The sequence below is a fragment of the Lontra canadensis genome, unplaced genomic scaffold, assembly GCF_010015895.1.
Source record: "Lontra canadensis isolate GAN:19392208 unplaced genomic scaffold, GSC_riverotter_1.0 scaffold1, whole genome shotgun sequence".
Classification (NCBI taxonomy): domain Eukaryota; kingdom Metazoa; phylum Chordata; class Mammalia; order Carnivora; family Mustelidae; genus Lontra; species Lontra canadensis.
Window position 1 is genome coordinate 66,156,599 of NW_022630995.1, and position 25,784 is coordinate 66,182,382.

The 25,784-nt window shown below is 56.1% G+C and overlaps 1 protein-coding gene across 5 annotated transcripts in view; it reads left to right on the forward strand.

Moving 5' to 3' along the window:
* Positions 1–25,784, forward strand: part of ZFYVE28 (zinc finger FYVE-type containing 28) — a 106,033-nt gene that overhangs the window by 27,027 nt on the left and 53,222 nt on the right. The window lies entirely within an intron of this gene.

Sequence of the window (25,784 nt, forward strand, 5' to 3'; positions counted from 1 at the left end):
ACAACCGTCAGCCATGCACTGAAGAGTGGTTAAGACGGTAAATTTTATGTGGTACATATTTTTCCCCTGTCAAAATGATAGTCGATCTCCTGAGATATACTCAGTCTAGAACAGCACCGTGTGTTTTGGGGTTGGTGACATACTAGAAGCAAACACTACAGCAAAGGCCCACGTCCATGGCGTGAGGGTGTCGCACCATGTGTGGTTGTGTCAGACACACGGGGATGTGGGCTTCAAAGTCCGGCACGCTGTAAACCCCAGAGATGTCACCAAGACGAGGGGCTAGAGCGTAAGGAGGAAATAGCTAGTCCGCCACCATGGCGGCTGCAATGGAGTGGCAGAAGTCTCCTCTGTGCAGGAGGAGGGGAGGAGGGGACGGAGGCCCTGGGACCAGTAGGAAGCAGGCACAAAGTGCAGCCCCCAGGGAGACCACCACATGCCGATTACTTGGGGGGGGGGTGCTCTGTTCAGCAAGCTGGGGTGACCTTGGCTGGTCACAGCATGTGCTGGAGTGCCCTCGGACAGCCCCAGTGTCTGCTCCCGCCCCCTGGGGGTAAGGAGGGCCCGTCTTGGGTAAAAGGCTACAGGGGCTTGCATCACGGATGGTCACCTTACCAGCATCAGGCTGCTGGGACACACTGTCCACTATGGGGGCCGTGGAAATGCCACAGCAGCTACTGGCTGTCCACATTGCCAGGCTCCAGGCTCCAGGAGGTCAGTGTCCCCTAATAGGGTGGACACAGAGCCTGTCCTCACGGTCGGTACCCTGTGCTGGGCAGTCTTTCCCTGGGCGTGGATGAATCCATAGGCAGGAACATTTAGGCCTGGAGGGAGGGCTGTGGGCAGCAGATGGCATTACCCTGCGGGGCCCTCCTCTGGGCCTGGGAGTGTTGCTGGGCAGAGGAGCAGTCTGAGAGCAGCCACCCCCTGGGGGAGGACGGTCCCTGTGGGCTGACTGGCCTGGGCTGAGGGTTCTTGTGGCCACTGGAGCCTCCGTCCAGTGGGCCCCACGGCCACACCTGCCCTGCCTTGGGCTCCACGTCTCTCTCCCCAGGAATCTGGGATGCTTTTGAATGGCCAGGCCCTGCCCACAACTCAGGGCTGTCCTGGCTCTGCCTGGACTTCTGGAAATTTCTCTCAGGGGCCCACGGCCTTTCCTGCCCGTCCTAGAGGAGCCTCTGCCTTCTCTCTGCTGAGATGTCCAGTGCTGAAGATCGTGCTACCTTGACCCCGTCCCTGGTCCTGGACACGGGTTCCTCAGCTAGATGGGGGTGGGGTGCCTGGCCCACACTGGCTCCAGCGATAGGCCTTGCAAAATTTACCTTACAAAAGGTAAATAAATACATACACAAATAGTAATTAAAAAACTAGGGCCATGTGAGGAGAGCCCTGGGGTCCCCAAGGATGGTCCCCCAGGGTCTGCACCCCCAAGTGGAGACTGTGGGCTCTGAGTGCACCCAGCTCCCTCTAAGCCCTGCGGCTGGACTCCTCCTCTGGGTGCTGTGTGAATGGGACAGGTTACTTTCCTATTAAGTTCGAGGTTCCTCTGCTTCCTCTGCAGAGTGTGTGTTCAGGGGTCTGGGCTGTCCCATCCTTGTGCCCGAGCTGCTCTCGGCTGCCCCTGGAGTGGAGCTCGGAGACCTTCAGCTAGTGCCATCCTGTCCATCACCCATGTCCACTGCGCTGTTTGTTACTTCAGTAAACTCAGATCATTGGCTGAGCGGGAAGGAGGCCATCTGGGGTGGGTCTCAGGGCTTTTGGCCACGTCTCTCCTGCTCTCCCAGCCTTGGGTGACACTGAGACGGGAGATCTCCAAGCAGTCTCATGGACCCTGGGTCCCCGGCATTTTCTCTGCCTGAATTTTCCCCACCAGATTGATGAGCTCAGGGTTGGCATTAGGACTGGCTTTCAGGACCTAATTGGGAAATAGATGTTGTAAAACCTTCTTCTAATTTGCCTTTCCTGATGGGATCCGTGTTTAATATGGTCGTAGGGCCAGTTTTTGTGTGTCTTGGTGCCTTAAATTTATGCTCTCTTTGAAGAGAATTTCGGGGGGAAGGACCCTGAGCGGTAACCCAGTGGGCCTTGCACAGGGGTGGCAGGTGGCTAGGAGGGCTCCCACGAGGACGGCCCACTGCCCATCAGAGGCCACACCTGCCTTTGCAGATCCTGCCTCAACTGTGCCCTGAGGACAGGAGCCTTGCTGTGGCCAGTGCTGACACGGGGAGCTGAGCTGTGTCCAGGCCCGGGTGTCCGAGGAGCCTCTTATCTCTCACTTGTCAGTTCTGCTGCCCCACAACCTTCTTTGAAGCCAAAACCCCCGGATCCTTTCCTGCGCAGCTCTGAGGCCGAGTGAGCAAGAGCTGGGTGACGGCTACTCTAATGGACGGTCACGGAGGCATGTGTGTTCTAGCTGTGTGGCAGCTCTGTCAGCCGGCTGAGAAGACCACCCCACCCACACGTGCAGCCTCTAGGCCCAGTGCTCCCTGAGTGTGGGGGCTCTTCGGACCAGCCTGCCTCAGCCAACACACAGATCCTAGCGTGTTCCTCCCTGAGAGCCCTGGGGCAGGTTCAGGTGGCAGGCAGAGGGGGACATAAGGAAAGCAGACAGGATTGGTGGGAGCAGACCCCAGGCTGGAGAGGGGAAAGCTGAGCACAGGTCGGGGAGAGGCCATGGCACAGACCAGGGAGGAGGCAGATACCGTGGGAAGAGCTAAGGTGGGAGGCCTGGTTGGGGGGTGCAGCCCCATGGGTAATGGGGGAAGGGTGGTGCCTGTGTGAGGTGAGGGCACCCAGGTGAGCGGGGGAGGGTTCAAGGAGGTGAGGCCAGCCTGTTCCTGCCTGGCAGCCAGACATTTGCTGTCCCTCCTGGTCACTCAGAAGAGCCCCAGCTGCGCTCTCATCAGAGAGCCTTCCCAGGTCCCTATGTCTGGTGTAGACGTCTAGCCTTTTCTTCTAGTGGACAGGGCCATGTCCACCAGATACACGAGGAACCGGCTGGCAGCCCGGTCCAGGCAGAGGCCTTGGTTGTGGTTTCTGCTTGGATGGGTCTGGACCTTGGGGGGCTGTTTGGGCGGACGGACAGGCTCCTCCAGGGTCATTGGAGGGCAGTGTACTGGGTTGGGAGCTCATTGTTCGATGGACACGGTCTCTCAGTGGCAGCAGTGAGTGCAAGGAGAGAAAGTGAGGAGAGAAATCGTGGGTGTAGTTAGATGTATGGGCTCAGCAACAAGTGAGGAGCCATTCACTGCTCTGGCCCGGATGAGCACGCCCGCCACATGTGTTTATGGGGACACTGAATCATGGCTATGTGGAGGGAGACCCCAAAACTCCCCCTTTGCAAGCTGAAGACCCTCAATCAGCCCAATCCCGACTCTCCCTTCCCCAAGGGCAGATGGGTCTTCGGTAAGCCAGGAGCTGGGAGCACAGGGAGGACTCCCCTTTCACAAGCCTGAGGGAAAGAGGGGGAGCATGGTGTCCTGAGAAAGTCCGGACAGCGGGGCTAGGGAGGATTGCTGCAGGAGGTCAGAGGCCGTGTCCCTTCCTGGAGGGCTCCACTGCAGGTGGTGGGTGCCCCACTCTGTCCTCTCGCAACAGTGGCCTGGTCCTTGCCAGCTCAGGGCCTGGGACACTGAAGGAACCCAGGGAGGGTGCATGGGTGATCCTGGCCTTGCTGGGTGCCCTGTTGCTGCCGAGCCCAGTGGGCCTGCCGCCTATGGGGCCTGGCGGTGTCCCCTGGGCCCTGCCATTTCTGTGCTGGTGGCAGTCAGCACATCAGGGGTTCTCGGGTGTGTCTGCCATACACCCCAAATGCTCCGGCTTTCATTGGCAGGAGAGCGTGCAACATCAGCTCCCTGTCCTCTCTGTCATCTGGTTATGGGGAGTCTAGCCTGTTGTCTATATATATATATCAAATCCAACACTTACTTATCTGTAAGAGAAACAAAATCAAGTTACCGCCATAGTAAGTTCTAGATAAATTAAATGTTTCCCTATAGGAAAAGAAATCAGAAAAGCTGGAAGGCCGTGTGCACAGCCACATCTCTGTCCCACAGTAGGAGGGCTCAGGGAGCGTGGGAGAGTGGCAGGGAGGCACGGGGCAGAGTGAAAGACAGCCCACGAGACCCCTAGCTGTGTCCCCAGAAAACTGCCACAACGTTGGAGGACAGGTGGCAAACTGTTGGTTTTAGTAACATGAAAGCTGTCACAACACCTCACAGCCCACAGGATGGCTGCTCTCAGCGGAGCAGACACCAACAAGCCATGGTGAGGACGTGGACCAACGGGAGCCCCGTGCACCGTGGGCTGCAGCTGCCATGTAAAACAGTGTGGAGAATCCAGGAGGAGCCCATGGCCCAGCTGTTACACTTCTGGGCATGTTCCCCGGAGAATGGAGAGTGGGGTCTTGAACATAGGCCCCACTTGGCCCTGTTGCTCTAGCATGTTTGGGAACCCCTAATTTAGAAGCTGTGAGAAGGGACACGCATGTACCTGCTGTTAGCATTCTGCTGCTGGGGATGCGCTCTGAAGAAATGCATGGAGAGACACGAATGAGGTTGTTTGAGGTGGTTTTGTTCATAATTGTTCATAATTTCTTTGGAAGCTGTGTGAGGTTGGAGCAGAAGCCACGCTGCATGGCCTTGGAGCACGTGGCCTTGGATCGCGCGGCGTGGGGAGTGGTGAGAAACTGTGGGAATACGGTGCAGTTTTTATTACAAATACGTGTGTGTGTGTGTGTCATACGTGTGTGCTGGGAAGTGGCTCAGGATGTGCCTCAGAAGGCTTCCACGGTATCCCTGGCGACGGTGATTTTGGATAGTTCATATTTTCTCTGTAGTTTCGTTTGCTTTTTGAAGACCATTTTATACCAACCATATATTCTATATATGAAAATTAGAAGAAGTAATGGAAGGATTTCAGGTATTTCTCCTTGTCCATTTTTCTTCCCAGAACCTGTCAGGGGCTGATGGACTAACAGGGCAAAGCCAGTTTCCCCCAAGGAGAAGGCTGGTCCACTGTCCAGCAGCCCCTGCCTGGGGCTCCCCAGAGTCCCCAGCCTCCTTGAGCTGGGGCTTGCTCCCCTCTGCTCTTCGTGCCAGGCCATGTTCTCCCTGCCAGCTGCCCCACAGAGGTCAGGGTCATCCGTGTGCTTGTGACAGGCTGGGTATTGTCCTGGAGCTGTTGGCTTGGGGGGACGGGGGCAGCAGGGGTGTGTCCCCAGGGGGCTCTTAGCTGTGCCTCTGTGGGTCACTGTGTGACTTGGCCTGCGGGGCAATGTCAGAGACGCCTGCTGTGCTGGTTTTGGGGAGGAGGCCACCAGTCTTTGAGGCTCTGAGGTCTGTCAGGGTGGGGTTTGCTCCCCCCCTTGGACGTGTGCAGGACAGATGCCCCGAGCAGCCCACGGCCGAGGACCGAGCTGTTTCTGCCACACCTGGAAAGCCATGTTGCTGTTGGCTCTCGGCACAGAGTGGGTTCAGATCGGCAGGGGTCTCGCTCTAAAAACTCGAGGTGAGAGAGTGGTCTCTGTCTCCTTAGCCTCTTTTGAATTAAAATTTGTTGTTTTTTTTTTTTTTAAAGATTTTATTTATTTGACAGAGATCACAGGTAGGCAGAGAGGCAGGCAGAGAGAGGAGGGGAGGCAAGCTCCCTGCTGAGCAGAGCGCCCGACACGGGGCTTGATCCCAGGACTCTGGGATCATGACCTGAGCCGAAGGCAGAGGCTTTAACCCACTGAGCCACCCAGGCGCCCCTAAAATTTGTTTTTCTTTAAAAAAAATTTTTTTTAAAGATTTTATTTATTTATTTGAGAGAGAGAGAGATAGAGCATGAGAGGAGAGAGGTCAGCGGGAGAAGCAGACTCCCTGCCGAGCCGGGAGCCTGATGTGGGACTCCATCCCAGGACTCCAGGATCATGACCTGAGCCAAAGGCAGTCGCTTAACCAACTGAGCCACCCCTAAAATTTGTTTTTCTACAGTTAATTCAGTCATTCATTTGTTCACAAGTCTTGATTTTGTTTGTCGGTGCTCCTCCTGCGACCCTCTCGGGCTTGGCTGTTCCCTGCCCCAGTGGCCATCCCACTGGGCTTCGAGGGGTGGGCTGCCTCTGCTCCTGGACCTCCTCTGCTCCCTGCTGCACGTCCCTCCTCCTGTTCTTGCTTGGATGTGCCCTGACCTCAGACTGCACCCCCAGAGTTGGGTGTCCCTGGGTGGCAAGCGCTTGGCTCCGTTCTCCCTCTGGGTTGGGCAGTTATTTGCCTCTGACCTTTCCCAGATAACTCTTCATCTGTAGGGGCTGAAAGCCCAAGACAGTTTTCTACAAAGCCAGCTTCCTCTTCCCCGATAAAGGAGATTCCTTCCAGAAATTTCCTTCTGGCAACAGTGCAACCTGGGCTACTCAGAGTCTCTGAGGACCCCTGAGAAGGGCTTTGTGCGGCTGACTTATTTCCGGGTCTTGGCGGTCCTCTCCACCCACTGTGTCCTCCATCCCAAGGGTCCTCTCGAGAAACCGCTTGTGCTCTGAGCGCAGCACGCAGACGGTGACCCACCTGCCATCGCATCTGTGTGCTGGTCCTGCCGGGAACTGGAGCCGAGTGTTCCTGTCTCTGGGGAGGTGCTCTGGATTCAGAGCTCCAGCGGGACAGTGAGGCAGGCATTCCATGGGGCCGCCTTACCCTATATGGGAGGAGGGGCTGTCCTTCGCTCCTCCCTGGGGACCCATGTGTTCCACTTCTCAGTGATAGCAAAGCATGGACTTGAAGAAGGGGCTACAAATCCTTCCTCAGACCCTGGTTCCCGGTTCTCTGTCAATAAAACCAAGGGTGCGTACCTGAGATTCTTGGACTCTAGTTGTCCACAGCCTGTCCTACAGACTCGGGGCGAGGACAGGTGTTCTGGGCTCATGCAGAACCAAGAAGGAGGCGTATCCTTGCAGCGGGAGCCTGTCTCCCTGGGCAGCGAGTGACATTCGCAGGGGGGAAGAGCCCGATGTGTTTCTAGGGGAATTTGTGCATGGCATGGTTGATCGCTGGGACGCGTCATGTGCTTGTGCCGTGAGGACCGGCTGTGGACTGATACTCGCGGTGATGGTAACTCAGTCCAGAGAAAACGTCTAAAACTCAGTCTTATGGTCCCAGGAAATTTTTAAAAAATTCTACTTATATATTTATCATTGCAGAGGTGTGTGACAGGTGATCAAAAAAGACTTTGGGGGCATAAACACGTATTCTGTGCGGATAAAACAACAGGAAGAGAGTGGTGTGGAGACGTGGACTCAAGAGGATGGAAGAGCCATGTGTCTGCTTCTCTGTGCTTGGTTGTGTCTAGGGACAAGGCAGGCGGTCACATCGGGGGGCTGTTGGGGTCCACGCAGGGTGGGTGGGGTAATTTTATCGTCAACAATTACAATGTACCGGTAATCGAACCTCTGTAATTTTGTCAACTTTAGCTGAACATTTTAAAAAAGATTTTATTTATTTATTTGAGAGAGAGAGAGCTCAAACAGGCAGGGGGGCAGAAGGAGAGGGATAAGCTGACTCCCGCTGAGCAGGGAGCCTGACGCGGAGCTCGATCTCCGGACCCCAGGATCATGACTTGAGCCAAAGGCAGACGCTTCACCAACGGAGTCGCCTGGGTGCCCTTAGCTGAACATTTTAGCTGTCAACCTGGTTTTGCCGGATTTTCCTTTGTGGGGTCCAGCATGGGTGGGGGCATCCCAGCAGCTGCAAATCCATGCAGTGCCCCCACCAGCTCTGGACAGAACCTGACCTGCTGCGATGTCCTGTATTTGGTGGGTGAGGAAGCTCTAAGTCCCACAGTGGCTGTTAATGGTGGTGGGTCTCGCTGGTCCCTGGAGAGGCCCCCTCACAGCGTGTTCTCCACTCTCTGGCCTAGCAGGACTGTGCGCTGTTGGGTCTCAGCCACATAACCAGCCCCCATCTAGCCCCCATCCTTGTGGGATGGCCCCCACAGATTCAGGGTGACCGTCTGCCACCAGGAGCGCCTTCCCAGAGGCTCCCCAGATATCCCAGAGCCCACAGATAGCTGGAGGAGACCTGCCCCTTGGAGGAAGAGTCCCCAGCATGGGCTCCTGATTCCCACCTTGGGGGTCTCAGGTGATGTGGGGAAGGGTGGGTAAACCCTGCCATTGCCTCTCTTGTTTCCTTTGAAAGAATCAAGATCTATGGCCTGTGTGAGCTCTGGGGGTAGAGGGTGAACCTCTAAAAAGGCAGTTGTTTCCGCCAGCCTTAGACACACGCTTGAATGTGGGCCTGGGGCTGAGCGGGGCGAAGAGGCAGCTGCGGGAACTCGGGTTTGCTCCTTCCGCAGATGCTGGTGCAGCTCCTGCCACATGCTGGGTTGGGCGCCAAGCGAGGAGTGCTTGGGCGTGGGCACGCACCCACGGTCAGTTGCACAGTCCGCCTGTGGTCATTCCAGGAAAGCAGGATGAGGGGATGTGCAGAGTGTCCCCCGAGTGCAGGATTATGGCGTGTTCCCTGGGGTCTGATAAAGCTCTCCTAAGAGTCGGGGCAAGAGAAGGGAGGAAAAACACTGACAGAAAAGACCAATTTGAAAAAAAAAGAAAAGAAAACAGTAGGTGGGAATTTCCCCAAATGGAAGAAAGACGAGAATCCTCTGGTGAAAGGAGACGGAGTTTGAAGCAGGAGAAACAACACGAAATCCCGTGTGACGTCTGTAAAACTTGGAAACACAGAAGTGAAAAATCTCACAAGTTAACTGAGAAAAGACAGGGTATCTGTAAAGGATGGGGAAAGCGTGGCAGAGGTCTGTAATGGTGCCTGACCGCAGACAGAGGAAGAGTGGCCCACAGTGCAGGGTCTCACCCTGTGACGGACTCTTGTGCCAGGCAAGGCAGAGCCGCTGCCCGGACACCCAATGGTGAGCTCATAGCAAGGCCTGTTCCTAACAGATGCTCGGCGGCAAGACAGAAAGAGGGCTTGCAGGGAAGCTGGGGCGTAAAAGGGACAGCACTGAGGATGGACGTGCCTTCAGTGTAAACAGGTGTAATTAGCTACTGATCATTGCAGAAATTGTGTGTGTCTACAGTGGAGGGAAGGGACGAGCCCCAGAGCAGAGCTGTCCTGTGGAGGAGATATGGTACAGGCCTCGGCTGAAAATTTTTAAGTAGCTACATAGTGAAGAGAAACAGGCAAGATTAATTTCAACAGTACGTTTTACTTAACCCAATAGATCTGAAATATTACTATTTCATCATTATTCAAGGTACCAACAAGGAGACTTGGACATTCCCACGAACATCTGTGAAGTTGGCGTGTCGGCCACACTGTCAGCACATCTCCACTTTGGCCCTGGGCGGGTGGTCCTCAGCTTCCCGCAGCAGGGCGTGGGGGAGGGGCACGGGCCAGGAGCCCCGGGTGCACAGGGCAGTGCCCTCCTCACGGCGGATGCACCTTCATATGGGTCGACAAGATGTCAAGGCACTGGGAATTGCGTTTCTTAAACAATAGAGAAAGAAAAGAACTTAGCAGGAGAATTTTGTTCTGGAAGCTCAGAATCTTCCGTGGGAGAATTCGAGTCTCTGTGAGTGCATCCACTCCCCCATCTGAAAGCCTCCCCAGGTCAGCAGACTCTTGGAGCCAGGCCGGCCAGTGGGCCTGTACCCTGCGTGTTCAGCACCAGCGGCTGGGGCAGGGGTGGGGGGCGGGGGTGGAAACGGGGCTCCTGACAAACTTTACAGAAAGAAGGCGAGGCTGGCTCAGATCGGAGTGCAGCTGCTGTGTCTGTCGGCAGTATCCATGTGGATGTATTTTAAATTCTAGGTTTGTCCCAGGGGTCTTCTGGGCGTCTTTCCTGCGAGCACACAAAGACCCATTTAAAAGCACAGATTCTGACTGGTGTCTGTCCTTGTCTTCAGAGGCTTCTGAACAGTAATGGAGGACGTACTTTTTTGGAGAGATCTTTGCATCCGTTCTGGTTTTCTGTATACCTGCATTCAGTTGTCCCTGAGGCTTTTTCAGTAGATGGCTGAGCCCATGAACAAGACAGACACATAGAGGGACTGAGCATCTACCCTAATTTTAGCGTAAAAACACTGCTGTTTGCTCCTCAGGTTAGCACTCTTGAAGACCTGGGGGTCGGAGGGGTCTTCTGTGGCTCTGGTGTTGTTTTGTCCCCTTCTTGCTGCCCACCGACATGGGGCACTGGCAGGAGACACCCGTGGGCCACACGCATGGGTAGGCACTGGTCCAGGCTGCTAGGCGGTCAGCCCTGGGGAGAAGCCTCAGGGAGGGCGGGCTCTTGGGAGTGAGGAGCGGCCCTGGTCCAGATGGGTGCCAACCCTCAACCCTCCCGAGATCAGACCCGAGGCTTTAACCTGCCCAGATCAGGACAGCCCTGAGATGTTTGTTCTCTGCCTTTACGGGGAGGGGAGGGGACCACTGGGGTCATGAGGTCTTCCTTGTTGGGTAACTTCCAGAGTCCAGGCCAGGTTGGCCTGCCCACACACGTGTCCTGTGGCACCCCGTCTTCTCCTTCCCATATCACGTGACATGCCCAAGGCACCCGGGAGGCCTCTGACTGCTGACGACATTGGGTGATGTTTAGGCTGAAGGAATGAGCCTGGAGGGGTTGGGGGAACAGAGGGGGAGCAGTGAGGGTGATGGCCTAGAGGCATGACCATGCGGGGCATGTCTGAGGGACAGGAGGAGGTGGGGGTGCTGCAGCCTGGCGGGAGGGACAGGGCCAGGGTGTCCGGGGGACACTGTGGTCAGCCTTTGCCTGTTGGCCCCCAGAGGGCTGGGGGTGCGGTGGAGGGAAGGGCAGCATGCTTTGAAGGTATGGCCCATGGGGTTTGCTTGGGGCAGGGGTGGGCGTGAGATGGAACCCACCACCCCCTAACCACACATCAGAACCTGCCTCTGCCAGCTACTACTGCAATCAGACAGCCTCCCAGGCCCACTCTTCCCAGCCTGAAAGCTCACGCCCTGGAGAGTTCCTCTTGGTCACGCAAACATGTGATGGTCAGACAGGACATGTCCCCCAGGCCACATGCGCACCTTGTCCTCCTGCACAAAAGGCCACATTACTCCCGCAGACAGGACAGCCTCAGAGCTGCCCACCTGCCCTCCTTCCTCCATGCCCTCATGCAGTGGAACTGGGGACTGGCAGTTGGGGTTCTGCGGAGTTCCCACATGGCTGCCCAACCCTGGCCACGCTGGGGCACCAACCCTGACCCTGGAGCCCCAGCCTTAGTCTTGTCACTGAGCTGGCAAGGCTCCTTACATCTGGGGGACCCAGGGGCTGCCTGTCAGCACGGTATCCCTGGGTGAGTGACATCAGCAGTCCAAGTGAATGCCTTTCTGGTTTTGCTTTGGCCCTCAAAGATGGCGTCTACACTGGCCTCCTATCTCAGTCTGGTCCCAGGCCTCAGGGTGGGTCCACCGTGCACTTCAGTCACAAGTGGGATTAACCGATGCACTCCCAGGGCCCGATCCAGGCATGGGGGGCCCTGCTACTGGCCCAGTGGCTTGTGACAGACTCAGGGGGCTCACCCTCCTCTGGGCTGGTACTTGGCGGTGTCCCTAGTGGAGGGTGGCACCCCATGGTGCCCTCTGACCTCCACGCCGAGTGTTCCTCTGGACCTCCCAGGTTGGCCCCTGTGCCTCCTGGCTGGTCCCAGGTAGCCCTTACCCTAGGCTTCCCTGAGCTCTGATCTTGTCCCAGAGGCTCCTGTGGTTGACGGGAGAGTGGGAGGGTGGGGCTGGCCGGTCCCCTCTGCCTTCTGTCTCTAGGTGTAGTGCGTGTGGTGGGGAACTGTGGCTAAACAGGTTTATACATACTTACTGTGTGTGGTCTGGTTTGTCTGCCTTCAGTTCCACCCAAATTGAGATTCATGTTGTAGCTCTGTCCTTCTTGCTGCCAAGGTGAGCTTCACTGTGTGGTGGCCCACTGCTTGTCCGTCTGTCCAGTCTCAGGATGAGCGAACTGCGGGTTGACTGTTAGGGCTGAAGCTGCTGTGTGTACTCACAGAGCTTTGTGTGGACGTGTGCGTTCAACTTCCGTGGGAGAGCTGGGGTGGCACTTTTCGTGTGGCTCGTGAACTTTTTAAGAAACCGCCAACCTGTTTCCCAAAGATTGGACCAACCAGCACCCTACCACTGGGGTGGGAGGTTCTAGTCTCTCTGCACCCTCGTCAATACTTGGTACCGACAGTGTTCAAACTTTAGCTGTTCTGATGGCTGCAGGTGGCAGCTTACTGTGGCCTGAACTTGCATTTCCTCGATGACTGTGATGTCAAGTGTCTTTTCATGCTATCTGTCTCTCTGTAGGTCTTTAGTCAAGTGTGTGTTCAAATGTTTGCTCATTTTACAATCAAATACTGGTCTTGTTTCGTTGTAAGAGTTCTTTCCTTGTTCTAGATGTAAGTCCTTCAAAACATACACATTTGACAAGCATTTCTTCCAAGTCTGTGTCTTGACTTTTCATTTTCTTAACAGGGTCTCTTGAAGAATGAACTTTTAGGTGTTGATAAAATCCAGTTTATTGATTTTTTTCTTTTATACAGTTCACATTCTCTGTGAACTATTTATGAATACTTTGGCAAGCCAAGATCACTAAGATTTTTCTATTTTGAGTTCACTTTTGTGTATGTTCATAGGTAAGGTTTGAGGATCATTTTTTTTTTTTACCCGTGGCTGTCTGATTGTCCCAGCACTATTTGTTGAAAAGATTCTTCTTCCTCCGTCCAGTTTTCCTTGGCCCCTCGACAAAAAATTGCCCGTGTATGTGTGGGTTTTTTTCTGGACTCTGTTCTGTGGCATTGTGATGGCCGAAACCACCCCCAGATATACCCAGACGCCCACAGGGGTGGGCATTGACTGTGACTTTGTTCTCCAACCTGAAACCCCATGTGCAATGTTGGTTGGGTGTCTATAACCAGGTGGTTGAACTTGACAAAGCAGTCTTGGGAACCAATCTGTGCCCTTGAGGAAGAGCAGTCCACACATCTGAGGGAAAACCACTCCGTTTGTTGATCATTCTGGTCTGGATGGCTATGTTTGCCCTTTCACCCCTACTCTCTCCCCAAATCCCCTGCACCCCCCAGGTGGGCTCCTGGTGGATGTGGGCTGAGTCTTGTCTGGATGCTCTTCCTGTCTGCCGCTGGGATAGCCTGGCACTTGGGGTCCCGGGACCCTCCAGAGGCAGGCTGGACTGTCTGCTGGTGTCCGGGGCAGGCACTCCACACAGGGCCACAGTGAACAGAAGGCATGAAGGAGACACTATCCTCTCTTCTGAGTGAGTCATGCACCTTGGTCCTGAGTCCCTCCGGCGGGTTCTCCGCTCTGGGCCAGCAGGGTTCGGTGCAGGGCTGTCTCCCTCCTGCAGTGACAGATTGGTCCAAAGATGGTGCCCAGATGTGGGGCAGTGCCCCTTCTCGGAGATACCAGGAGGCCTGTAGAACCTTCAGGCTCCAAGTGGGAGCTGCTGAGAACACGGAACAGACCTGTTATTGGGCTGGGGCAAGCAGGAAGCTCTGCAGGACCTAGAATGTGGTTGTTTCCACCTGGGCTCTGGACCGAGCTGAGCTCAGGGCAAGTTCACAGGGTATGTGGACTAAAGCTGGAAAATGAAGAAGGACTTCTGAGTTCTTCTACAGAGCCACTACGAGGTGATCCCCCCACCCCCGCTGTGTTCTGGTGCATTTGGGTAGTTGGGGTGGGGTGTGGGGCAGGTGGTCTCCCTCCTCCCCGCTGCTGTAACTAAACACCACGCAGTAGGTGGCTTAAAACAAAGGAAATTTATTCTTTCTCAGTTCAGGAGACCTCAGTCTGGAAACGGTTGGTTCTCCGGAGACTCTGACAGAGAATCAGGTCCTTGTCTCTTCTGGATTCTGGGGTCTCCAGGCATTCCCAGGCTTGCAGACACCTTGCTCCAATGTCTTCCTCTGCTTCCCATGGCTTTTTCTCTGTGTGTAGCTCCCCTTCTCTTGTAGGGACACTTGTCCTTGGATGGAGGGCCCAACCCCAGTAATCTAGGATGGTCTTGTCCCAAGATCCTACCTTCCTGCCATCTGCAAAGACACTTTTCCAAAGAACTCACATTCTTAGGTTCTCCATGGACTTTGAGGCCATGTCATATGGATAGGAACCATTTCTGGGGTCCTGGGGCAGGTGATGGGGAACACCATTGCCTTGTCCCAAGGACTCCCTTTATGGCCAGTAAGCATGTTCCCAATCATGACGAAGGTGCGGCGTTGCCTGGTTCGCACCAGCCTTTGGCTTTGGCTGTGGCAGAGGGACCCTGGTCCCAGCAGACAGAGGCCCAGTGTAGACTGCGCCCTTATGCAGCTCTGGGAAAGCAGATCTGGTCAGGCCAGAGAGCATGACTGCCTTCCCTCCTCTGACTCACATGCAGAATGACAGGACACTGTGAGGAAGGACAGTGACAAGAATACTGACAAAGGGCCAGTAAGCGCATGAAAGGAGCTAGACATCCTCACTTGGCAGGGAGACGCAGATCAAATCTTCCCACCATGGCTGGAGGCTGGAATCGAAGTCCCAGAAGCCCCTGGGGGGCTGCCGAGGCTGCAGAGAGACCGGGACCTCAAACACAGCTACCGTGGGATTGTCACGTGGTGCCGCCGCTTTGGAAAGCAAGCTGGCGTCTCCTCGGCATCACCCAGAGCTACCACATAACCTGGAGTTCCCCTCTGGGGTTCGTGCCCAAGACCAACGGACGCTCACATCCTCACAGAAGCCGGTTCCTGGCAGCACTATTCACCATCGCCACCACGTGGGGACAGTCCACGTGTCCACGGACCACTGAGGTGGCTGGCTAGGCGCCCCTAGGGAGGGCTGACACATGCCACAGCGTGGACGGGCCGGAGAACGTGCTGAGGGGAAGAAGCCAGGCACAAACAGCCACATCTTGTACGATCCATTTGCACTAAACATCCAGAATGGTCCAATCTGCAAACACGGTAGATCAGGGACTGGTGGAAGGATGACTGGTGATGAGTGTGAGCTCCTCTTTGGGGCCATGGAGGCCTTCTAAAATTAGCTCGTGGTGATGGTTCCACAAGCCCATGAATATACTGAAACCCCTGATTTGCATACTTTAACTGGAAGGATGTCATGGGATATGAGTTCTTTCTCAGTAAAACTGGGTCTAGGAACGCCTGGATGGCTCAGTTGGTTAAGCCGCTACCTTCGGCTCAGGTCGTGATCCCAGGGTCCTGGGATAGAGTCCTGCATCCAGCTCCTTGCTCAGCGGGGAGCCTGCTTCTCTCTTGTCTTGCCTCTGCCTGCTGTATGCTCTCTCTCTCTCTCTCTCTGACAAATAAATAAATAATCTTTTTTTTTTAAGATTTTATTTATTTATTCGACAGACAGAGATTACAAGTAGACAGAGAGGCAGGCAGAGAGAGGAAGGGAAGCAGGACCCCGCTGAGCAGAGAGCCAATGCGGGGCTCGATCCTAGGATCCTGGGATATGACCTGAGCCAAAGGCAGAGGCTTTAACCCACTGAGCCACCCAGGTGCCCCATTTTTTTTTTTTTAAGATTTTATTTACTTGTTCAACGGACAGAGATTACAAGTAGACAGAGAGGCAGGCAGAGAGAGGAAGGGATAAATAAATAATCTTAAAAAAAAAAAAACTGGGTCTAAAAGCCAGTTTTTTACCCTCTTTTGGAAAGGCGTGGCCGGGCTTATAGTTCTGCTCCGTTGGAGCTGGTTGTCCACAAACCTTCCCAAGTAGCTCCCGCGGGGCCTTGTGTGATGTGTGGTCAGAGGGTCTGGGTCCAAGGTGGCAGCAACCCCTGGGTTATAAGTCCTTGGATCAAGGAGGGGCAGCCCTGGGGAGGCTTCCCAGGGGGTTCATTAACCCCACCTGCTTGGCCAGGGAGGCCTCCCTCGGTGCTGGTTTCTGGTGACATCCTGTTTCTTGGGTCCTCCCAGTGGGACACTCCTTGGAATTCCATGTTCCCTCTGACCAGCATGTTCCCAGGACCTATGTGGGGATCCTTGTAGTGGGTCAGCCTCTCCTGATCCACTGTGAGACTGGTATGCCCAGGACTGGGGGACATGTATGGGCCAGGGGCTTGGGCTGACAACACAGAGAGCAGGGTAGCCCAGCTGCTGTCATAACCTACCTGCAGTAATCCACTTGGTCTCAAACTTGGGACCCCTGTTTGGCCCCTTTAATTGCCTTTAATTGCTTCTCAGTTTAAACAAACAGGCTCAGTTCACGTGTGTTTGGATTTAGTAAGTCACCTCAAAGTCCTTTTGAAGGAGAGGACGAGTCATAAACAAGTAATTTAAATTTCTGTTTCCCTTGGGTAGATTCCCACCCATCCTGGAAGCTGAGAGGAACACAGTCCCCGGCCTTGCTTCATCTGGTTCCCGGGCCACTGTCAGCCAGGCGGGCCAAGCGCAGGACTCTGTCCCACAGTGGGGGTGCAGGAAGCTGGTGTCCCCAGGGGCCCCTGGGACCATGTCCCATGGCTGCTAGTGGTGTGGGAACAGAGGTGACTGTCGTCCTAGCAAGGTCACCGTTCAATAGTCTGTTTTGAAAATAACGTGCATTTGACAGAAAGTTCAGAACTGGTCTCCTGCAGTTACAAGTCATAGCTGTCATGTGTCGCCTGTCAGTCTGGGGATGCAGGGCACCCTTCCCTCTGTGGCTGGGCCGATGCCTGTGCCCCTCCCCCCATGGTTATAGAAGAGCTTCTCCCAAGCGGTGCATAATCCTACCCCTCAATTCAGCATTCCTGATGTGTCATTCGTGTGGATGCTACTGGATTGTGAGGTTTGCGAATCCATTTTCCTTCTGAAAACCATTTACTGTACGCTCAATTGTCTCCAGGCACTGCGTTTTTGGCGCACAGACCAAACACTGCAGCCCAGGCCCAGGTGGTCTCCTGGGTGCCGCAGGGTCCCTTGCCTGGCTCCCCCTGGAAAGAGAGTGTCCAAGTGTCCAAGCCCACTCACGCGAGGGCCTGCGTCTCAGGAGCATCTCCCCCTGCAGCGTGGGTCTGTCTCCAGATTGGACTAGAGCATGCTTCTATGGGTTATGTGGGGGCTGTGGCCGTGCCCCCAGGGCAGGGACCCCTTGCAGTCAGAGAGCTTGGTCCTGAGCTGTTCCTCCGTGCCCTCCAGAGTGGCCTGCTGAGGGGGAGCGGCCCCTCCAAGCTGAATCGGCTGGGAGATAGCAGGAAACTGGTTTATTGGGCATCTAAACTGCTCCTGCAATCTGGAGTTTTCGGGGCACTAATGTAGCCAATCATGTGGGAAGGGGCAGAGTGCTGGGTTTGCCTCAGGGAGGCCCACTGTCTGCTTTGCGTAAGAAGGTCTAAAAGGTCATTTGGGGCAACACTGGTTAAGGTGATAAAAGTATCTTCAGCACAAATTCAGTGAGTTCAGAACCACCTCAGAGCTGACGTGTGAGCCTCTGAGGTGTGAGTAAGATTTCATGAATGTGTTTTGCTGGAATAACGGACCCTAGATTTCATGACAAGTTGCCCCCCACAATCCCTTTAAGAGGATGTGGAGTGCTCCTTTGTAGGTGTCCACATTCAGCCTGGGGACACTCCTTTCAGGTGGATGTGCTGGGGTATGGTTCTAGAGACCTCTGGAAGGTCACCGTGAAGCTGGGCTGTTGTATCCACCCAGCTTCATTTCCTGAGTGAGAGACTGCGTCTGGGTGCTGGGCAGCCACTGCCAGAGGGAGTGCCCACCCTCTCCTGCACCCTCCTGCAGAGGGGGACCCCCACTGTGTCCATCCAGACTTCATTCTGCAGCTGGCTCAGCAGAGGTCCTCTTGTATTGGGGTGACTCTCCAAGCTCGCTGACCCACCCGCCAGCCCAGGACCCCAGTTGGAGTGGCTTGGGCAGGTCCTCCTCTGGGCCCTCCGGGAACCCCGTCTATCTAGCCCCACTTTACCTTCTTTGAGCCAGAGTGGGGAGAAGGGGCTGGTGGGGACTGCCCCTTCTTCCGGGTCTCTGAAGGCTCAGGGGTTGGGGAGGGACCTGGAGCTGGGAGGGCCTAGGGCTGGCCGGAGGGGCCAGGCTGCGCTTCTCCAGTGGGTGGTCACCTTGCCCAGATGCCTGCCTGAGCGGGAAGGCTGGGCGCACCTGCACTTGTGGCTGGTTCTTTCCGTGAGACCCGGTGAGAGGCCGCCAGTATCCATGCCCTCCTGCACTCCTCCCGCTGCTCAGCTTGCTCCCTCTGCCACCGGACCCTCCCTGACCTCCCCGAGGGCCTCTGTGCGGACTGAGGCTCCACTCACTGCACGCTCCCAGGTGACGCTTCCCACCGCCAGGCTCTGCGCCTTCCTCCTTCCCTGAAGCTGCCCACAGCCTGTCCTCCCGGGCTCACCTGGACACCTGCACCCTGCCCCCTCACCCCTAGTGCTCATCCCACACGCCCTCTGTGCCTCTGCTCCCCAGCCTCCATGCCCTGCCCCTTGTCCCTGTGCCTCCCATCCCAGTGCCTGGTGCCCCACCCCAGTGTACTGCAACCCTGCCCCTTGTCCCAGTGCCCTACACCCCAACGCCCAATATGCCGCCCCTCCAACCCCCGTGCACCACCCCCCCATGTCAAGGGAGGGCTCGGAAAGAAAGAGGCAGGGGCATCGGGCAGGAGGCCCACCCCAGAGCAACCCCAAGTGTGCCTGTCTGGGACCTGGGTCACCCCCCCCGCCGTCAGCAGGAGATCCGGGGACCAGGTGTGGGGATGGGGTGTCTCCTGCTCTCGCTGTGGGTTCTTGCTGCCTCCTGGGTTGTTGAGGTTCCCTACCGGGCTCTGTTGGCTGGAGGTGGTGTGTGGTCAGCTGTTTCCGGAAGGCGCTGTCCAGTGGAAAACTCAGGCTGCTCTCAGGGGACGGTGCTGTCAGGAGTGATGTCATTGCATGCCTTACTTTTTTATCACCCTGGACAGTTTCCACTCCGTTGCTTTCCTGATAGTGATGTCGCCTGATGACTCCTCCCTGAGTGTCTGCTGTGCCCCAGGCACTGGCCAGGTACTCTGTGTGCTTTAAGCTCATTTTGTAAATGACAAACTGCGACACAGGTGCCCACGGTCACCGTCCAGTAAGTGAGTGAGCTCCCTTTGAACCTGCAGCCCACCCTGGACCTGAGCCCAGCACATCGCTTCTAAATTCTGTGCCCAGCCGGTTCATCTCGCCATCTCAGGCACACACTCCTCCCCACGCCACTGGGGGCCCTTGGATTTCTCCAAACCATTATCAGAACAGCCTGTCTCTGTTACTATACCATAAACTATTTATTGATGTGAGTCATCAGTCCTTCCTGGGCAAGCATTTGGCCTTGTTCTGCTGTAAAGTGCTGTGCCCTCGAGACAGCACGGTTCATGGTGGCCTGGCTGGTCCCCACACCACTGAGGACAGGCCATCTGTGGCTCGGGTCAGGCTGCAGGCGCATGTGGGGCTGGCCCTGGGTGGGGTGGTTCCCGGGATCTGGCAGTAATGTTCGGGCTGCAGCCTGGGATGGGGCCAGCCTCTTCGCGTGGATGGAAGCTCCCTGGGCATTCAGAGTTGTCATGTGGTGTCCGTGCAAGTGGGCCCACCGTGGACACGGAGCCCTGAGCCACCGACTTGACCCCAGTGGGACCCACCAACTTTCTATCAGGGCCACTCGGTGGACACCCAGATGGCAGCTCTGTGTGACTTTTGCCCTTAACACCCAGCAGGAGCCAGTAGGGAAACTGAGTTATGGGAAAAGGCCATTCTTTGTCAGGGAGGCGGGGAGAGAGGTGGGCTTCTTGGATACGTGGTCCTGGGTGGACCTGTATACCTCTTCAAGCCTAAATTCTCCCCTGTGCAGATTGGGGAACAGCCCTCACTTGCTCTTAGGGCTGTTGGGTTATGGAAATTAGGTGATGTTCGTGAACTCTCCATTGTTTCCTCTGTGATTCCTCTGCACTGAGCTCTGCCCACCAGGATCCAAAACCTCTGGAGCCTTGCCAGCCTCCTCAAGTCCCTGCAGAAGCAGCTGGCCCCCTGGGGAGCTCCTGTGACAGGGATGGTGACGTGCCCAGGGCTCAGCTCTGCACCTGAGCCTGACGGCCACAGGGAGGGAAGGGTCCTGAGTACTGAGAGGGAGTGGAGTGGGAGGGGCCACGAGCAGGAGTTGTTGCCCTTGGTGGGGGGCTGGGGGGGGGGGGGCAGGCCCCTGACAGTCCCTCCTGGTGACTGGGCAGACTGTCTGCACCCCCCGCCCCCGGGAGACAGCCAGCAGGTGAGTGGGGATGGGCACAGGAGTAAGCAGCCACCTGGCATGGGGGGGGGGCCAGAGGACAGGGCCACTGCCATTTGACAGCAGGAGTGCCTACCTGTTTGGGGCACCAGAGCTGCAGAAGGATGGCAATGTCTGGGGCCTGGCCTTCCCTGGGGTGTACTGTGATGGAGGCAGGGCCAACTTTGGGGGCATGGGTCATGGCTGCCAGCCAGCCAGACCTTGGTGGGGCCAGAGGGTGAAGACTGGCAGGGGGCCCGGGTCCATGTTTGGAGGCAGGGAGGGGTTTTGGATGGGGTGACTGCAGTCAGTGGGTTTCCTTAATAGTCCACTGTGCCTGCCCGGATCCTGCAGGTCAGCTGGCCGAGTGTGTGGGGGGGACCACCGGGGAGAAGCGGTCAGATTTAGCGTGCTGCCCCTGGGGCTTTTGTCTGGTTTCTCTGAAGCATCCTTGGATCTGTGGGTTCCAGTGGGGAGTCCAAGGCTTTACTGGAAAGCTGGCCAAAGAGAGGCCCAGGGCTGCGCTGGCCCGAGGCCCCCGCCCTCACCCCTGAGCAGCCTGGGCTCAGTCCAGTCAGAGCCTACCCAGGGTCCGCTGAGATCTGGAAGGCTCTCTTCTGCTGAGTGTTGGGATGGTCGGGGAATGTGGGGTGGTCTGTCTTAGGAACCAGTGTTCAGAGACCAGCTCACATCCTGGGACAGCTGCCGGGGAGGGTGGAAGGTGGTAGGCAGGGCCTGGGACTCCCCACACCATAGCTGGACTGTGCTCCATCACTGGTTTTATACTAGGGGGTGTGGAGGGCTGGCCCCTTCTGGTCTGGCCAGGCCATCTGTCCTGCCATCTGTCCTACCCACCTGTCTGGCCATCTGCATCCTCCTCTTCTCCTCCCCATTGTGCAGCGTGGCTGAGGCTGGGGGGCTGCTGCTCTGGAGTGAACAGGGTCGTCCCTGTAAGGCCCTCCCTCTGCAGTGCTCACCCCTTCTTGGGAAGCAAAGTGCATGAATGGGATGGGAGCCCACACCACACTTACCCCTGCCTCCTCTTTCCCATAAGGCTGCGGGAGGGTCCTTAGTGTGAGTGACTTTGGGCTCCATCCTGTCCAGCAGGGTGACCTTGGCTATTCCTTTTCCTCAGGAGCTTCAGTGTCTCCATGTGGGTGCTCTGCAGGGAACTGGGGGCTCCCGCCCCTCAGGGGAAGCTCCCAGCTCATGTGTTCTGCTCTAGCCCAGCCAGCCAGCCTGGAACCCGCTGGGATGCGCTCCAGCATCATGGAGCGGCTCAGCAGGGCACATGAAACAGGGTGGATCTCTCCTGTGGCCTGTGTCCCCTGCCACAATGCAGAGCAGGTTTTTGAATGAATAAATCATTTCATCAATATTATAAAATTAGTTCTGAAATTTTTTTTAAGATTTTTTATTTTTTTATTTGACAGCGCGCACAAGCAAAGGGAGCAGCAGGCAGAGAGAGAGGGAACAGGGAGCCCGATAAGGGGCTCGATCCCAGGACCCCAGATTGTGACCGGAGGTGAAGGCAGATGCTTCACCACCTGAGCACCCCAGGCACCCCTCTGAATTAGTTTTTGCACTTTGACTTAGTACTTCTTTGTTGTTGCGTGTTTTCTGTTAGTGGTCACCTGACCTCCAAAGCCAGATGCTTCCTCTGTGAGCTTAGTTTTGTCTCCTTGCAACTGCGAAGACCTTCACTGCCCTGAATTGATTTTGAGAAAACATTGACACGGTGCGCTAAAAAGGACATTCCCACCAAGTTCTAGAATTACTCTCTTACCATTCTTATTCCAAAATAGGGTGAGTTCTCCTTATTTGTACCGATTGGTTCTCTTTGTTGTGGACATTTTCCTTAGGGACATTTAAAAGCTTAATTTAAAATTGAATTTTAAGATGAATTTAAAAATGAATTTTGAAATTTTGAAATCAGAGAGAAAGACAACTTGTCATGTCCCCAAACGCAAATGGAATTTTGTAACTTGTGTTCATTCATTTCCTGGGACCCTCCCTGAACCCAGCCCCCCACCCCCACCGCCTGGAGCGTTTGTCTCCCGCAGCACCTGGCGGACTGCTGACCCTTCGTGGGCGATACCAGACCCGAGGGGGCGGGAGCAGGAGCCCAACATGTGGCTAAAATTTCAAAGTAGCATAGAAGTTTCTAGTTTCAGTGATATAAAGACAAGCACTAACTGTAAACCCTTTTTCTGAATTCTCTTACTCTGTTGCACGTGTGTGTGTTCACAGTTCTCTTTTAACTGAGGGACAGTACCTCCGTAGGTCTGGTTTTAAGATCTGTAATTCACTGAAATGCAATTCCCAGGCAGCCGATTCTGTACACTTGCCAGGTGCTGGGGGTGGGGAAAGCGTGGTCGTGCGGAGGCTTTTGCCTGTGCAGCTCTTGGGTGCACCCAGGGCTGGGTGTTGCTGTTCACTTTTCCTGTGCCTTTCCATGCACATACGCACACACGCACGGACACACGCCTCACAGTTCCCCATGGACGCACGTGGTACTTGTCACTTGCTCCAGAACATAGAGCAAGGTGTGTGTGCGCGTGCCTGCTTTTGTGTGTGTGTGTGTGTGTGTGTGTGCGCGCACATATGAGCTGGAGCCACGAGGGAGACCCTCTTGACGCTCAGCCCCCTCCTGGGGGAGGGGACGGCCAGGTCAAGGCCGTGTGAAGGGCAGAGCTTTGTCTTCCATGCCCACTGCCCCCTGGCCACCACCAGGCCTTCCTGGGCCTACGGTTGCTGCTGCCACTGGCCAAAGCTTGCCAGCCCAGGGCGGAGAGGGTATTTGGACTTGAGGTCTGCTTATTTGGTGTGCGTATTTGAACTTAAGGTCTGCTTATACGTGGTGAAGTTTTTGCCGCCAGGGCAAAAGCTTATTCAGAGTTATTGTCTGGGCAGTTTTGGGCCTGGCCCCCTGCATCGTGCCCTCTTTCTCAGAGCAGAGACTTGCTTCCTGGCGGTGTCCTTATCCAGTGCCCTCAGTTAGTCCCGGCCTGGGTGCTGGGCCAGCCAGTGCCTCGTCGGCGAGCAGTGGTGGACTGGACCCCGCAGGAGCAGGTGTGGGGAGGGCTTTTATCCCTGGCCCTGGTGTGTGTTGCCTGGGAGGACTCCAGGCCAGCGCTATGGGAGGTGTCCCCGCTTTGCCCCTGCTCTCCCCGCCCTCCCACCCCCACTGCTATGAGGGGAGCTGCTGAGTGTGGAGCCAGAAGGAAGCCCGTGGTCTGTGGCGACTGGGGTCCCGAGCAGGGTGTCAGGGGCCCAGGCTTACTGCCGCAGAGTCCGGCCTATGTCACTGGCCAGCGGTGGCCTCAGCCCCTTGCCACAGCCCCTCTCCAAGGAGCGATGGCCCCTGTGTATCTGGTAATAAGGTGCTATTTGAGCCATTTCCCTATTTCCCTGGGACAACGCTTGTGGTACCCAGCGCGGCCCCGGGGGGAAGCTGGCAGCCCCCGGGGGAGCCAGGTCACCATTCTGGGGCCTCTGTTCTCCTCCTCCTACTACTTCTTCTTCTTCAAGTTTCAGGGTGGAATTTAGTGATTCATCAGTTGCACACCCATGCTCATCACATCATGTGCCCTCCTTACTGCCAGTCATCCAGTTACCCCATCCCTTCACCCCCTCCCCTCCAGCAGCCCTCAGTTTGTTTCCTATAGTTGAGAGTCTATTATGGCTTGTCTCCCTCTCTGATTTCCTTTTATTCTGTTTTTCCCTCCCTTCCCCTGTGATCCTGTTTTGTTCTTCAATTCCACATATGAGTGAGATCACATGGTCGTTGTCTTTCCCTGGCTGACTTATTTCACTCAGCTTAATACCAGGGACACCTCTGAGAAGCAGAGAGCAAGGCCTCAGGGCCTCATCCGAAGGTCGAAGGTCGGTGGCCTCCAGTCAATGGCCCTGAGGCTACCCCACCCTCTGCCCGCCAGCACCACCACTGCCCCTCCCTGGGACTCCCCACCCTTGGGAGAAGGGCTGGGAGATGTCTTTGAGCATCGCTTTCTGCTCCACCGGGTCAGTGGAACAGGAAAGAGGCAAAAAGTATTGCCCAGCCCCCGACCCCAGTCCTGTCCCTGGTTGATCATAGAGGGGACACTGGTTACTCTCCTAGGTGTGCCAGGAACCCGGGCAATCAGCTGAGCCCATCAAGGGGCTGCATTGGCTCCCGGGACTAGAGAGGGCATGAGAGAGGGGCACACAATTTGTTGGGGGGAGATCTGGGTCTGTCTCATCTCAGGCTGTGCCTTGAGCCCAGCATGCCTGGCTGAGTGCTGGGTAAGTGGCTGGAAGAGCAGGCGCTTCCCTCTGAGACCAGTCCTCCCTGGCCCTTCCTGGGTCACCTGCCCACCTCCGTGGCCAGTCAGCGCTCTGGGCACCCCGCTCGGTTGGTCTGTCTGCCACACCGGGGGGCTCCTCCCTGGGCCAGCCTGAAGAGCTGACTGAGTCAGGCCCTCAAGGACCCAGGCCCCTGAGGCGGGAAAAGCCGCTGTGGATGGTCACGCACAGGGGAGGGGCAAAATGCCAGGGCCAAGGGCAGCACCTGCAGTGGGAAGAAAAGGGCGACCAAAAATTAGGAAAATAAGTTATCCTACGTTTAACAAGATTAGGTTATAAACACAACTGTGTGGTAGCTCCCGGGTCACCTGTGCAGTGTACATGCACGTGATTTTTTTCCAGCAAATTTGGGCACCTGTGTGATTTGGTGTCTTTCCTTCTTTGTTTTTCTCTGTATGGTCATGAAGAATGCCGCTTATAAAAATACCTTCATGGGATCCATCACTTTTACTGTGGGTTTCTCCTAATCCTGGAAACTCAGATCAAAGGGAAGAGGCCATGCCTTCCTGAGGCCAGAGGGAGCAAGAGCAGGCTGACCTGTGAGGGAGCAGCTGGTGTGAGGGGGCTGGTGTGTGAGGGGAGCAGGCAGGTGTAGAGAACAGGCTGGTGTGTAAGGGAGCAGACAGGTGTGAGGGGAGCAGGTGGGCGTGTGAGGGAGGAGGCTGGTGTGTGAGGGGACCAGGTGGTGTGTGAGGGGAACACGTGGGTGTGTGAGAGGAGGAGGCTGCTGTGAGGGGAGCAGGCAGGGGTGTGAGGGGAGCAGGTGAGTGTGTGAGGGGTGTAAGGGGAGCAGACAGGTGTGTGGAGGGTGGGGGCTGGTGTGTGAAGGATGGGGCAGGTGTGTGGGAACAGGCTGGTGTGAGGTGAGTGGGCTGGTATATGAGGGGAGCAAGCCAGTGTGTGAGGGGAGCAGGTGGTATGTGAGGGGAGTGGGCTGGTGTGTGAGGGGAGCAGGCAGGCATATGAGGGGAACAGGAGGGCATGAGGGGAGTGGGCTGCTGTGTGAGGGGAGCCGGTGGGTGTGTGGAGGGAATGGGCTGCTGTGTGAGTGAAGGGGCGGGTGTGAGGGGGGCGTGTGTGAGGAGAGTGGGCTGATGTGTAAGGGGAGCAGGTGGGTGTGAGGGGAGTGGCCGGTGTGTGGAGGGAGTGGGCTGGTGTAAAGGAGAGGGTGCATGTGAGGAGAGTGGGCTGGTGTGTGAGGGGAGCAGGC